We start from the raw sequence: 12,961 nt of genomic DNA on the forward strand, positions 1-12,961 counted from the left end.
ACAGCAGGACATGTAATTAGGAATGATAGAATTCTGATATTTTAAATTTAACATGCTGGATTTGGGATTTGGGTTTTATTTTTGGTTTGTTTTTTGTTATTATTTTTAAATCTCGTACTCGTGCCCAGTAAGATTGGAACATTAAATATTCATATAATTTTAAAATATTAAAATCATCTATTTGCACAGAAAATTAATAAAACATAATATGTTCATTATGAAGTTTAAGTGTTGAGTTTTTATGTTTGATCATTGAGGAGTCAATTTTACCTAAACATTGAGTATACTGTACATATTTACATACATGTAAAAACTCCTGCTTACAGATTTTTGTTTATTTTATCCAGCACATCACAATCTCCCTTTTTTGAAATCTTCAAATTATGTAAAATAAAGAATAATAGTAAAGTTACTGTCAGATGTGCCTGACATTTACCAAGGTAGGATATGAGCCATTTGCCATCAGCCCTGTCCTAGAGACCAGTATTCTGATACCATCTGAAAACTGCTTTTCCCATCAGTAAAATGCAGATCAGACTTTTTTCTAAAAATGCTCTCTGAGAATCATTATGTCTTGTGTTTCTATGTTGACTTTGACTCTCAGTAGAATTGGTAATTTTATAGTGGATAGGATGAGTAAAAATGCTTCAGTATAGATGACTGTGGTCACTTTTAGGTCCTAAGATATGCCTAGGCTATACCAAGTTGAAATGCGTTCCTGCATCAGCAGTATGAAAATGTATTTGCTGACTGGGCATGGTGGTTCACGACTGTAATCTCAGCACTTTGGGAGGCCGAGGTGGATGGATCACCTAAGGTCGGCATTCAAGACCAGCCTGGCCAACATTGTGAAACCCCACCTCTATTAAAAATACAAAAATTAGCCAGGCGTGGTGGTTCACGCTTGTAATCCCAGCTACTCGGGAGGCTGAGGCAGGAGAATCACTTGAACCTGGGAGGTGGAGGTTGCAGTGAGTTGAGACTGTGCCATTGCACTCCAGCCTGGGCGACAAGAGCAAAACTCCGTCTGAAAAAAAAAAAAAAAAAAAAAAAGAAAAAAAGAAAATATATTTGCTTCAGAATACAAGACATTATATTATTGCTGTTTCTAAATCTATGTTCTTTACATTAAATTATTAGTCATTATTTTCTTTAAGAGTCATTCATGGATTAAATTAGATGCCACTGAGCTCTAACTTATATAGCTTTTAGAAGTAATGAGTTGTTTTGTAGGGTTTAAGCAGGTTATTTCACTATGTGGTACTGCATTTTTCTCAATCAATTCCTACCACTTTGCAGTCCTTTAAATGATTTATTTTCCAAGAGTCTGGTTTCCTGAGACGGTGTCTTACCCCCTGTATTTCTCCAAGCTGTCATACATCCTGTAATGGGCATTTCAACAGGTCAAGTTCAAATGCATTTAAAAGGCAAGATTAACAGTCGTGTGCTTGCATTTGCTATGTGCACTATTTGCTTTGTGTCACAATGGGGTCATGAGTGCATGCTTTAATAGCACTAGTGTAAAATTACTCATCAGCAGTAGCCAGCGAGAGAAGAACACAAAAGATAATTGGGGAAAAAAATATTTGAAGGATGCACAAATCAGTGAGTCATTGATGCAAATCTCAATTCTGAAGACTAAAAGTTTCTATGAAATGTCTTCCCTTGTTCATATTGATTCACCTATCAGAATGTGTTTGCTAGGGCTAAAAAATATGAAAATATGTGACAGTAAAAGTTTCTCATCAGACTTTTTATTAGGCAAGAAAATCTCTGAGAAATCTATTCGAGTAGCTTGTGTTGCAGAGGCCAAATTTGTAACTTGCTGATAAATGTGTAATCAACTGGGAGATGTAAGCATACATGCCAGAACTGGCTTTGCATTTCAGATATAGACCCAACGTATTGTGTGAAAAAATACACTTAGAGTAACTACTAATTATGACAGATTTCAAATGCACATGCATTTTGACAAGGTGATTTCTGAAATTAAATTTGTGTTTTATTTTGATAAAAGATAAATGGAGGTTTTGACTGGTAAATAAACTCAGATTTCAAGATTTTTAAATAGCAGTCCCTGTGCCTTGATTTTCTCTTATAGAGATGGTAGGAAGTGATTAGTTTAGTTATTTATTTTAAATATCTAATGGGACACTTGGGAAATACTGAGGGCATAGTTACCTTGTACCTGTGTTCCAGAGCAGATTGAAACAAAATATCTAGTAATATATATTATAACCATGTGGGCATTGTTAAGCCCTGTCTTTTGGGGTGGTTGCCCCTTCCCTCTAACCCATATCTGCCAGTCACAAGAAAAGTGCTTCAAATTAGAGCCAACAGACAGCCAGAGAGCCCTGAGAGCCACAGTTATACCCTGAAGTTGTACTATGATTACATCTTTTCTTTTGTTTTCTAATATCAACTCTTTTCCTCACCTATTTCCTTGAACCTAACTTTAAACTTGAACCTTGTTTTTCACTGTTGGTTAATAACCCACCTACAGACTTTAAGACCCAAAGTTCAATGCCACACTTGGCAAAAATCTATTTGTTTGGGTTTTTGGATTAATCCAAGCTCTGAGTTTGTCTGTTCCCAGTTCAGTGCTTGAATTAGCCTATTATGCTTGATTCTGAGTTTTTCTCTGCCCCAGGGCTCAGAGGAGTCATTGAGGCACTGGCCCTTCCCAATCACAGCCCCTTCTGTGCCCATGGTTGCTATAGCTCCCTGACATACACAATGTGCTGCAGAACCCAGTGACTTTATGGTAGATAGAGGTTCTTTGTGTATGAAGTGATGTTTGAAGGGGAGTCAATTCTCATTATTTATGGTAGTTTTGTTCTATAAAGTTGCCACACAGACTGAATTAGTGAATAGCAAACCATTACTCTCAGATAGGTTCCCATGAGCCTCTGATCAAATTTCCATCAACCTTTTAATATATAACATTATATATGTGTGTTTCTTTTTAAAGACACCTTATTTAATATATATTGTCGATTCATTAACATTGAACTCATCCTTGAACAAAGCTTATCTACTATATACATCTTTATCTATATCTATATCTAAATATAATCCACAAGATAAGAAGACAGATTTTTTGTTTTATTCTGACAAAAGACTTTAATTGGAGGTCCTTAGGAACACTAAACAAAACTTCACTACACTTGGGACTCAGCTGGGAGAGGCAAATGTTTGACTGCTCTGCTCATGACTGCAAATAACTATGAAAGTGCAGCAGGTATTAATTTGGGGGTCACAAAACTTTTTAGCAAGCAGATGATTTGCAAATATGGAATCTGCATATAATGAGGCTTGACAATATCTATTTTTTCTGGGTGTGGTAAATGGGAAGGAAAATTCTGTGACTTTTTATATTTTTAGTTTTTATTCTTCACTTACTGGTTTTGAACCAACTTGGGCATTTCTGTAGGAGACAGAGATGCTTTTCTATTTTGATTGGTCGGCTTTTATTATCATCCTTTTCTTTCTTCTGCCTTCAAGAATAGAGAGGAGAGGATAATAATTTGGACAGGGTGTGAAATTTTTATTGGTCCACATTTATTAAGGGCTATGATTCTTGAGTGTAAAGGATTATGCATATATCTGTGTGCAGAAAAAAAGTTAATATACCAGGCCTGAGACTGATATCCTTCTTAGAAAAGTATGCTTGCAAGCTTGTCTCTTGGCTGGCATTTGGGAACTTGAAATTTCAGGACTATTCTCACTGTCCTAATTGATAACAATGACTGAATGTTACAACACTTTTGTGCAAGCAATAAGGTTTATACTGAACACCTGCTTTTTTTCTGGGACTCTGGAATTGCGATAAGTGCTAGGCAAGATGCCTATGTGATCAACCTACAATACAAACCTTGGGCACTGAGTATCTAAAAAACTTCCTTTGTAGACAACACTTAGTGCAAGTCACAACTTGTTGCTGGAGGAATTAAGTGTATCCTGTGCTATTCCACTGAAGAGGACTTTTGGAAGCTTGTGCCTGATTTCCCCTGGACTTCACCCCATACACTTTATCCCTTTGCTGATTTTGCTTTGTATTCTTTCATTGTAGTAAATCATTGCTGTGAGTAAGACACTGAGACCTTGAGTATCCTTAGAGAATTAATAAACCTAGGTGATACTGGGCACCCCTGACACGATTTGCATGCCCCTTAGTACTTTGATCTCTCATTGTCTTTTGTTCCTGGGAGAAAAGTGGATGCAGGACCTTATCCCACATTATCATTCTCTCTTCCATTTCTTCTATGCCATACATATGCTAGAATGTCAGTGAGGTTGCTGTCATCTTTGTTGTGCTTCTTTTCTCTCCTTGCCTTCCTTTATCAATTTGATAGACTAAGGGTGGTAAGTGCCCCAGATTTGGAGTCATTTTTTTCTAACCATTGAAAGTTTCACTCGAGACTATTGCTTAAGTCTTGTGCACCAACCTAGCTTTAGCAGAGAACCCCAAACTGGAGTTAGTCACTGACATCGCTGTTAATAGAACCTTCTCTCCCCTTTGCATATCGTTTACTGTATATTCCTCTGTCAGTTCCCTAACACAAAACAGAGGTGATTGGCAGGGCAGAATTAAAACATTATAATATCACCAAAGCCCTAATATTCCTTGCTTTTTTATCTCTTCCTTTTTTTTTTAATTATTATTATACTTTAAGTTCTAGAGTACATGTGCACAACGTGCAGGTTTGTTATATATGTATACATGTGCCATGTTGGTGTGCTGCACCCATTAACTCATCATTTAATCAACCCGAATGTCTATCTCCTCCTTTTTCTACTCAACCCATCTCTTCCTGCCTTTTTCCAAAGTGGCTTGTGGTAGATGTCATCTGTGTTGGTAGAATTAGCTTTTCCAAAGTCTTCTTTCTTCTCTTAGTAATGTTTCTTGCATTCTCCAACCTATCTCATTTCATTGAATGTCATAATTCCAACCTTAACCTAAACAGCAGGTTATATTCCTAGGAAAAATAGAATATACCTCATCAACTGTTCTTTATGATGGTTTTATACACTACCAGTGACCAGTTTTTAATCCTGTCTTTTTTCTTTTTTAATTCAGAATAAACAGTTTACCTGAGACAGCAATTTTAAGGTCAATACATGACACAGTGATGCTGATTCAATTGCTTGTCCAGGAGCTTTTATGTTTCTGTCAAGATGATGGCTGATGATTTCTTTCAATTGACTTTATAGATTTGTATCTTTCCGGACCTATTGAATTCCAGAACTGATCATATAATGTGGTGGTTACAATTTCTTCTGAGACAAACTCTCTAAAATGTAAAGTCGTACTGCTTGAATTGAAATCCTGCCTCCACCAATGTGAGCTCTGTTACCTTGCACGATGTTTTAAAAATGATTATCAGCTTTAGTATTTTTATCTATAGAATGAGGGCTACATGAGTCAATAATATGTAAGGTGTCTAGGGTCACAAAGTAAATTCTAAATGCTATTAATAACAATGATAATTTTACTAATTAGACAAAGATGAATTTGAAAGTTAAGGACATAGTATGGATAGCAGGAAGGATGAGGTTGTAAAATCAGGAATGTATGAATAAAAGTCCTGGTCTCTCTATTTTACTAGTTGTGTGACTTTGGGAAGTTCTCTGTTCTTCAAGTGTCCTCCTCATTAAAATTGAAATAACATACTCATGTGCAGGGTGTATATGACAACTCTATGGCAATTATATAGTAATAGTGTTTGAATCATGTCTAACATAGAAAAGATAGAAAGGAATCTATTATAGTAATTATGAAAGAAATTGGACCAACTGGAAGAAATAAGGTAGTGAACTATGGATAGTTTGTTATTTTTTCTATATTATAAACTTATTTACAAAAGTGTGTTTTTAGGCCGGGCGCGGTGGCTCAAGCCTGTAATCCCAGCACTTTGGGAGGCCGAGGCGGGCGGATCACAAGGTCAGGAGGTCGAGACCATCCTGGCTAACACAGTGAAACCCCGTCTCCACTTAAAAAATACAAAAAATTAGCCGGGCGAGATGGCGGTGCCTGTAGTCCCAGCTACTCGGGAGGCTGAGGCAGGAGAATGGCGTGAACCCGGGAGGCGGAGCTTGCAGTGAGCTGAGATCCGGCCACTGCAGTCCAGCCTGGGCGACAGAGCGAGACTCCGTCTCAAAAAAAAAAAAAAAAAAAAAAAAGTGTGTTTTTAAAATATTTTTCAGAAATGATTACATTTTCATTATAATTTCATGGGTATTTATCAGCTTGCCTGTCACCTCCAGTAAGTGTGCATTTCTTCAAAGTAGTACATGGTTTTATAGTCTTAATCATCTTCTCACCCCTGGGTCCTAGCAAAATTTCTGATTTTCAATACGTTCTCAGTAACTGGTAAATTAAATTTAATTCTCATTGTGTTGTTATACCTAAAAGCCACGTCTAATAGGAAATATTGAGTATTGTTAGGGGTACTTAGAACCATAAAAATAATCTTAATAGTTTTCCTTGAAAATATTATAAAGAAAAACTAAAAGGAAACAATTATGTATATGATCAACACATTACTTTTTAGTACTTAGAATTTAGGTATTAGTCTAGTTAGAGAAAGAACATTAGTTATTAGTCTAGTTAGAAAAAAAGGAAAAGTTAGGGAAAAAACAGACTTTCAAGTTGAATGTGAATTTTGATTTTTCCTCTGTATTATTTATGTTACTAAGTCCTCTTAATTTTCTCATTTTGAGGCTCTCACATCTGTCCTTTTCTCCTTCCATGGCCACCATCCTAGTTTTAGAGATAGTTTAACACCAGCTAGTTAATTCATTTTCTAATATAGAGTAACATTAAATTCAAGACTACTAACATTAGACTACTAGCAATAAAAAATGTTTTTTTCCGTGTGTACTTGAAAAAGGTTTTCATAAAAATTTTAGTATCTATAGCTCATAGTGTTCTTTTTTACTTAATGTCTGTGCCTGCACTCAAAAATTTTTTAGACATCAACTAAGTTGTACCAGAATGAAGTTTTAGAAGATGCACACCCCGGTGACCTGTAGTTGTTTGAAGGGCAGGAGAGCCGGTTTTTTTTTTTTTTTTCTAGAAAAGCCACATTTTTACTAAAGGACACGAACTTAAAATTCTCAACACACTCCTTTGGTACTGGTCTTCAAACCTTGATTTAAGATGCACCAGTCATTTGAATAACCAGAAAGATCAGTTTAAATGTAATTACTTCCTTGATTTTTCCTTGATGCTACTACCAGGTATGTATACACACATCAAACAATCACACACACTCTGGCAGTAAGCTATACCAACATAGTATGTTGGAAAATTTATCAACTTTGAGTTAAGCCTTAGGTTTGGATCTCAATTTCATCGTGGCAGCATGACTTTGGGCATGCTACTAAGCCTCTTAGCGTATCAGTTTCCTTTTCTTGCAAGTGATGATAATAATAAATTCACAAAATTTTAGTGACAATGCAATGAGATCAAAGATGTAAAATACCCAGATCTTGACATATATTACAAAATCCTCCCAAAGTATTAAGTCTATAAAATCTTTCATCTTCCATAACTCTTCTTCTATAGCCCTAAGCCAAATCTATCATATTTTTATAGCTTGGGAGTATAAATATTTATTATATTCTTCCTGGGCTGAAACCATCTGAAGGGCAGAGCTTCTTTCTAGCTACTTCTGTAGCCCCACATAGCCTGGTATTCTAATTTCAACTCATGTTCATCCATTGATACCTGAAAAGATTTTTTTTTGAACCAAGCTATTTTTATGAATTATTCCAGTATTGCCTATTATTAATAACTTTTCTTTATGATCTATCATGCTATGGAAACTCTGATGGAAATGTTCACCATCTGCATCTAAGAACATTGTCTTTTAGAGTCACTGGAAGATTGACCACATCAGAATGCCTTCAACTTATACTGAGGATTTTTCTATAAGTAGCTCCCACTTCTCAGTGTCACTATGTTTACCAGTTTGGGTTCTCTATTTCCTTTTAGTTGAAGTATTACCTAGTTTAATGCAACCTGGACTTCTTTCAGAACTATAAACAATCTTCACTTTTTGGAAGTCCTTGGCATACTGAAGTGAGGGCTAGATCTTACTGTTTTTTAAGCATGAAGTATGTTTATTCTGTTTTTACTTTTCTCTATTTGCTTAATTTTTGATGAGTTTCACTTTCATTCTTCCATTTAATATTTATCCTATTCTTACTAGGGATCAGACATTGGGAATATAATTTCTCAAAATTAATGCAGAATTTGTCTTCATGAAATTTATTATCTAGTGGAAATGGATGCATTGAATTTACTTGCCAAAGTACTGAAATTAAGGTGCAGAATAGCATGAAATAAACTGGAAAGGCAGTCAGGGGCTAAAAAAGGGGTCTTCGTTGAGGATTTAGAATTTAACTGGAGAGAAATGTTAAGCTTCTGAAGTGTTATAAGCATCCTTTTAAATGGTCACTTTAATTGCTATGTGGATTAGAAGAAGGCAAGTGAGGGGGTTAGAATTAAGTCAAGTGGCTATTGCAGTAGTTTCAACAACAGAAGATTATGACTTAGTCTAGAACTGAAATAGAGAGATTGCTGTGATGTGACAGTGAGGGCATGTTAGAATGAAGTGGAGACATGCCAAAGTCATTGCATGTTTTAGGCAGAAATAGGACTACCGCAAATAGATTAGGTGTGGGGGAAACTATATCAGAGAAGACTTCCAAGTTTATTTCGTGAGAAATAACCTGGGTACAGGTGCCATTTATTAAGTTGTGGAAGTTTGGAGAAGAACCTTTTTTTCCAATAATTTTAGGGGTACAGTAGTTTTTGGTTACATGGATAAATTGTATAATGGTGAAGTCTGGGTTTTAAGTGTACCCCTCACCTAAATAGTATACATTATACCCAACAGGTAACTTTGTTATCCCTCACCCTATTCCCATCCTCCCACCTTCTGAGTCTCCAATGTCCATTATACCACTCTATATGCTTTTGCATAGCATATGGCTTAGCTCTCATTTATTAGTGAGAGCATAAGGTATCTGGTTTGTTCCTGAGTTATTTCATTTAAGATAATAACCTCCATCCATTTTCTACAGAAGACATTATTTCACGGGAACTGATTTTTAGAATGATAGTAAGAGTTCACTTTTAGATGCGTTCAATTTTAATTCTTGTAAAATATTTAAGTAAATTTTAAAATGAGCAATTGGATATATCAATCAGAAGCTCTAAGGTGAAGCTTGGACTAGAGATGTAAGCTTGGGAGTTGTCAACAATTCTGGAATTTTAGAAAAGGAGACTTAAGCAGGGAGTAGAATGAAAAGATGAGAGTGATAAAATCATCCACGTGTAGTGGATGCTCTGCTGTATTGAACAGATTGTTCCTTAAGGACAACAGCATTCATTTCCCCCAGCTACTATTAGTGTTGGCTGCTGATTGCTCATAGCTGAGTCCCTCTTCAGGAACTGTGTTCACAGAAGGCAGTCTCTTGCCTGAGTCTCTTGTCTGGGGCAGCTTATATGCAATGACTAGACAATGTGGGAAAACAAATACTGAAGCTTCCTGCTTTGATGTGGGACAGTCCTAAAAGACCGTCCCAGCTGCAGATAACTGTCAGATCACCTGAGTCTTCTGGGGAACCTGAAGACTACTGGTGCCAAAAGTAGTCTTACAAAGAAGTCTCTAAAATAGGATTTTGCTGCTGGATAATCCACCAGTTAATTGGCAATGAAAACTCCATCACTAGTAGTAGTTGGAATATGGATAGCTCCTAGCATGCTATAGTGGGCAATTGTTAAAAACTTTACAGTATTAACTGGAATGAGCTTATAGAAGAATTGAATGCACCTGTAACTAAAGCATATTTAGGGGTTTGGGAAGTTCAAAGGAAGTGGCTCTTGTTGAGTGCTATTGATATATTGATGCTGAAAAATGACAATGAAAGTTTAGGGATCACTAAAATGAATTCTAAACCCAAGGGATCTACAATTTAAGCTGAAATCTGGAGCTTAATCCATTGGAAAGTCTTTTAAAAAGGGATTTGGCCTTTCTTTGCCAAAGAAACTCTCACCTGTGCATTAGCTCATGTTCTTGAGGTTCCAGTCTCAGTCAGCTTATCTTCCCTTCCTGTTTGTCCTACAAAATTCAGACTGGTTTAGTCAACCCCTATAATTGTGTGAGGCAAATTTCTTATAAAAAGTTTATACACATGCTTATATATATGTTTATATGTTTGTATATATATTCATATTTCTCCTAGCTGCAGAGCTCCCTGAAGGGTTGGCTGAAGTCTCTATTACATTGCTTTTTCTCTTCCTTCCACTCCATACTTCTCTTAATCCATTAGAGATATTAGTTCTGTAAGCATTTTACCTTTTCTTCCTTTATTATTTCCTTTTTTATTTGAATTTTTATTTATTTATAATCATGGGATACAAGTGCAATTTTTGCTACATTGACATATTTCATTGTGAAGTCAGAGCCTTCATTGCATCCATCACTGGAGCAATGTGCACTGTATCCACCAAGAAACCTGCCATTATCCACCCCCTCCCACTCCTCAACCCCGTGGATTCCTCATTGTCCATCATTCCAAACTCTGCGTCCATATGTACACGTTATTTAGCTCCTACTTATGAGTGAGAACAAATTTTACAAACACTTTCTAAATACCACCTCCATGCAAACATCTGCCGTAGAGAACCTCAACTAAGAAAACTTCAACGTCTAGAGGCAGAAGAGTTGAATCTTTTGGAAATGCCAAGAAGGAAAAAGCGGAAAGGAAGAAAACACCTACAGGTGAGTTACTGCTCAGAAACCATAAGGAAAGAGTGTTTAAGTAGAAGAGAGAATCAAGTTAAATGAGTACCAAAAATGTCATCTAATTTGTCAATATGGACAGCTTTGGTGACCATGGTAAGGAAAGTTTCCATAGAGAGGCAGAACAGAAAACAAATTGAAGTATGTTAAGTAGTCAGTAAGAGACAAAGCAGTAAATACCACAAATATAAATAGCCTTATTAAGAAGCTTGGCTATCGAAAGAAATAGGGCAAAAGCTGAGTGAAAACTCAGCTTTTTTAATTTTGGCATTTCTTGGTCAAAGAAACTCTCACCTGTGCATAACTCATTTTAGCTCATGTGCTATTAATGGAGAGTGATTTTCTTTTTTTAAGTTAAGCATATCTGAATGCTGAAGTGTTAAGGACCCTACAGTATGGGAAGGGTTGAAGACACGGGAAAGAATGAGGAAAACTAATGAAATAAAAACTCAAGAATTTCAGAAGGGTTGGGTTCCTAAGCTTACAAAGAGATGGGTGCTCCATAGGAAGGACACTTAATGGCAACAATGAGTGATATGGTTTGGCTGTGTCCCCACCCAAATCGCATCTTGAATTCCCACGTGTTGTGGGAGGGACTAGTGGGAGGCAATTGAATCATGGGGGCAGGTCTTTCCCATGCTGTTCTCGTGATAGTGAATAAGTCTCATGAGATCTGATGGCTTTATGTGGTGGAGATCCCCTGCACGAATTTTCTCTTCCTGCCACCATCCATGTAAGATGTGATTTGTTCCTCCCTGCCTTCCTCCAAGATTGTGAGGCCTCCCCAGCCACATGCAACTGTGAGTCCAATTAAACCTCTTTCTTTTTAAATTGCCAACTCTCGGGTATGTCTTTATCAGGAGTGTGAAAATTGACTAATACAGTAGGGAATAAAAAGAAGATGAATAAAACAAACATCTCGGAAGTGTGTAAATTTGCTGGCAGAAAAATATTTAAAATCCCATATGCCTTATTCATATAATTCAGTGTGTGTCTGTGTGTGTATTTATATCTGTTACCATATCTGTATCTACATATCTGCACCAAAGCACTTTATATCTTTAAAATAAACCGGCAAATCCATAGAATAATAAAAACCCTAATCAACTATTGTTGTCTCAATTGTTAAGGTGAAGTTCTCTTTCATGATTTTTTACCTACATTGATCTGTCTTCACCTAATCTGAATTTTTCTGATTTGGTTTATGCCAGGGGTCAGCAGACATTTCCAATCAAAGGCAAGTTAGTAAATACTGTAGGCTTTGGGCCATATGGTTGCTATTGCAACTACTTAGCTCTACCATTGTAGCATTAAAACATCAATAGACGATAAGTAATGTAAATGAATGAGTTTGGTTGTGTTTCAATAAAGCTTCATTTACAAAAACAACTGGCAGGCAGGAGTTAGCCCATTAGCCATAGCTTGTCGGCACTTACCTTTGCTCATGTTATCATTTTGCTCAGATTATTGATCACCTCATCTACCTGGTGAACTTCTGGGAATACAATTCAATTGTTAGCTTTTCTTTGAAATCTTCTATAGCTCCCCTGATGATATTGTACCCCTGCAGTATTAATTACATTACTTCAATAAGACATGGAATATTCCTTTATGATGGTATTTATAATTTTGCAATGATATTCTCAGAGGCTTGTCTCTCAGAGTACTGTGATTTCACTGTGAATAGAGACTAAATCTTATTAACATTCGTATCTCTAGCAAAGTGCCAGGATAGAGTAGGTGTTCTATGAAGACTTGTTCCTTGAATAAATGAGTTAATGATTTCAACTGAACCAACACTCTTTAGCTCAGAAGAGTTTATCCTGCTAGGGACTGTTGGCCTAGGATGTGCATTAGGTTCAAGCCCAGTACCACATCATAGGTGCTTTAATAGCCAACTTTTGTTTAGGAGCTAGAAGTCTATTACTTGAATGATTAATATTTCTATGCCCCAAATGTTTCTCTGTCTTAAAAGTACATTTATCATAATATCACTTTGTTACACAGGTACGTTACTGTTCATGGTTTTGCAAAATTATTATTGAAAAACAAAATGTGTGGTTATATATATTTTTATCTTTCTTAAAACAGGTAACATGCTGAGTTAACATATTCTATGAGAACTTGTAAAATAATAATGAATA

Source organism: Rhinopithecus roxellana, chromosome 15, assembly GCF_007565055.1.
Source record: "Rhinopithecus roxellana isolate Shanxi Qingling chromosome 15, ASM756505v1, whole genome shotgun sequence".
Classification (NCBI taxonomy): domain Eukaryota; kingdom Metazoa; phylum Chordata; class Mammalia; order Primates; family Cercopithecidae; genus Rhinopithecus; species Rhinopithecus roxellana.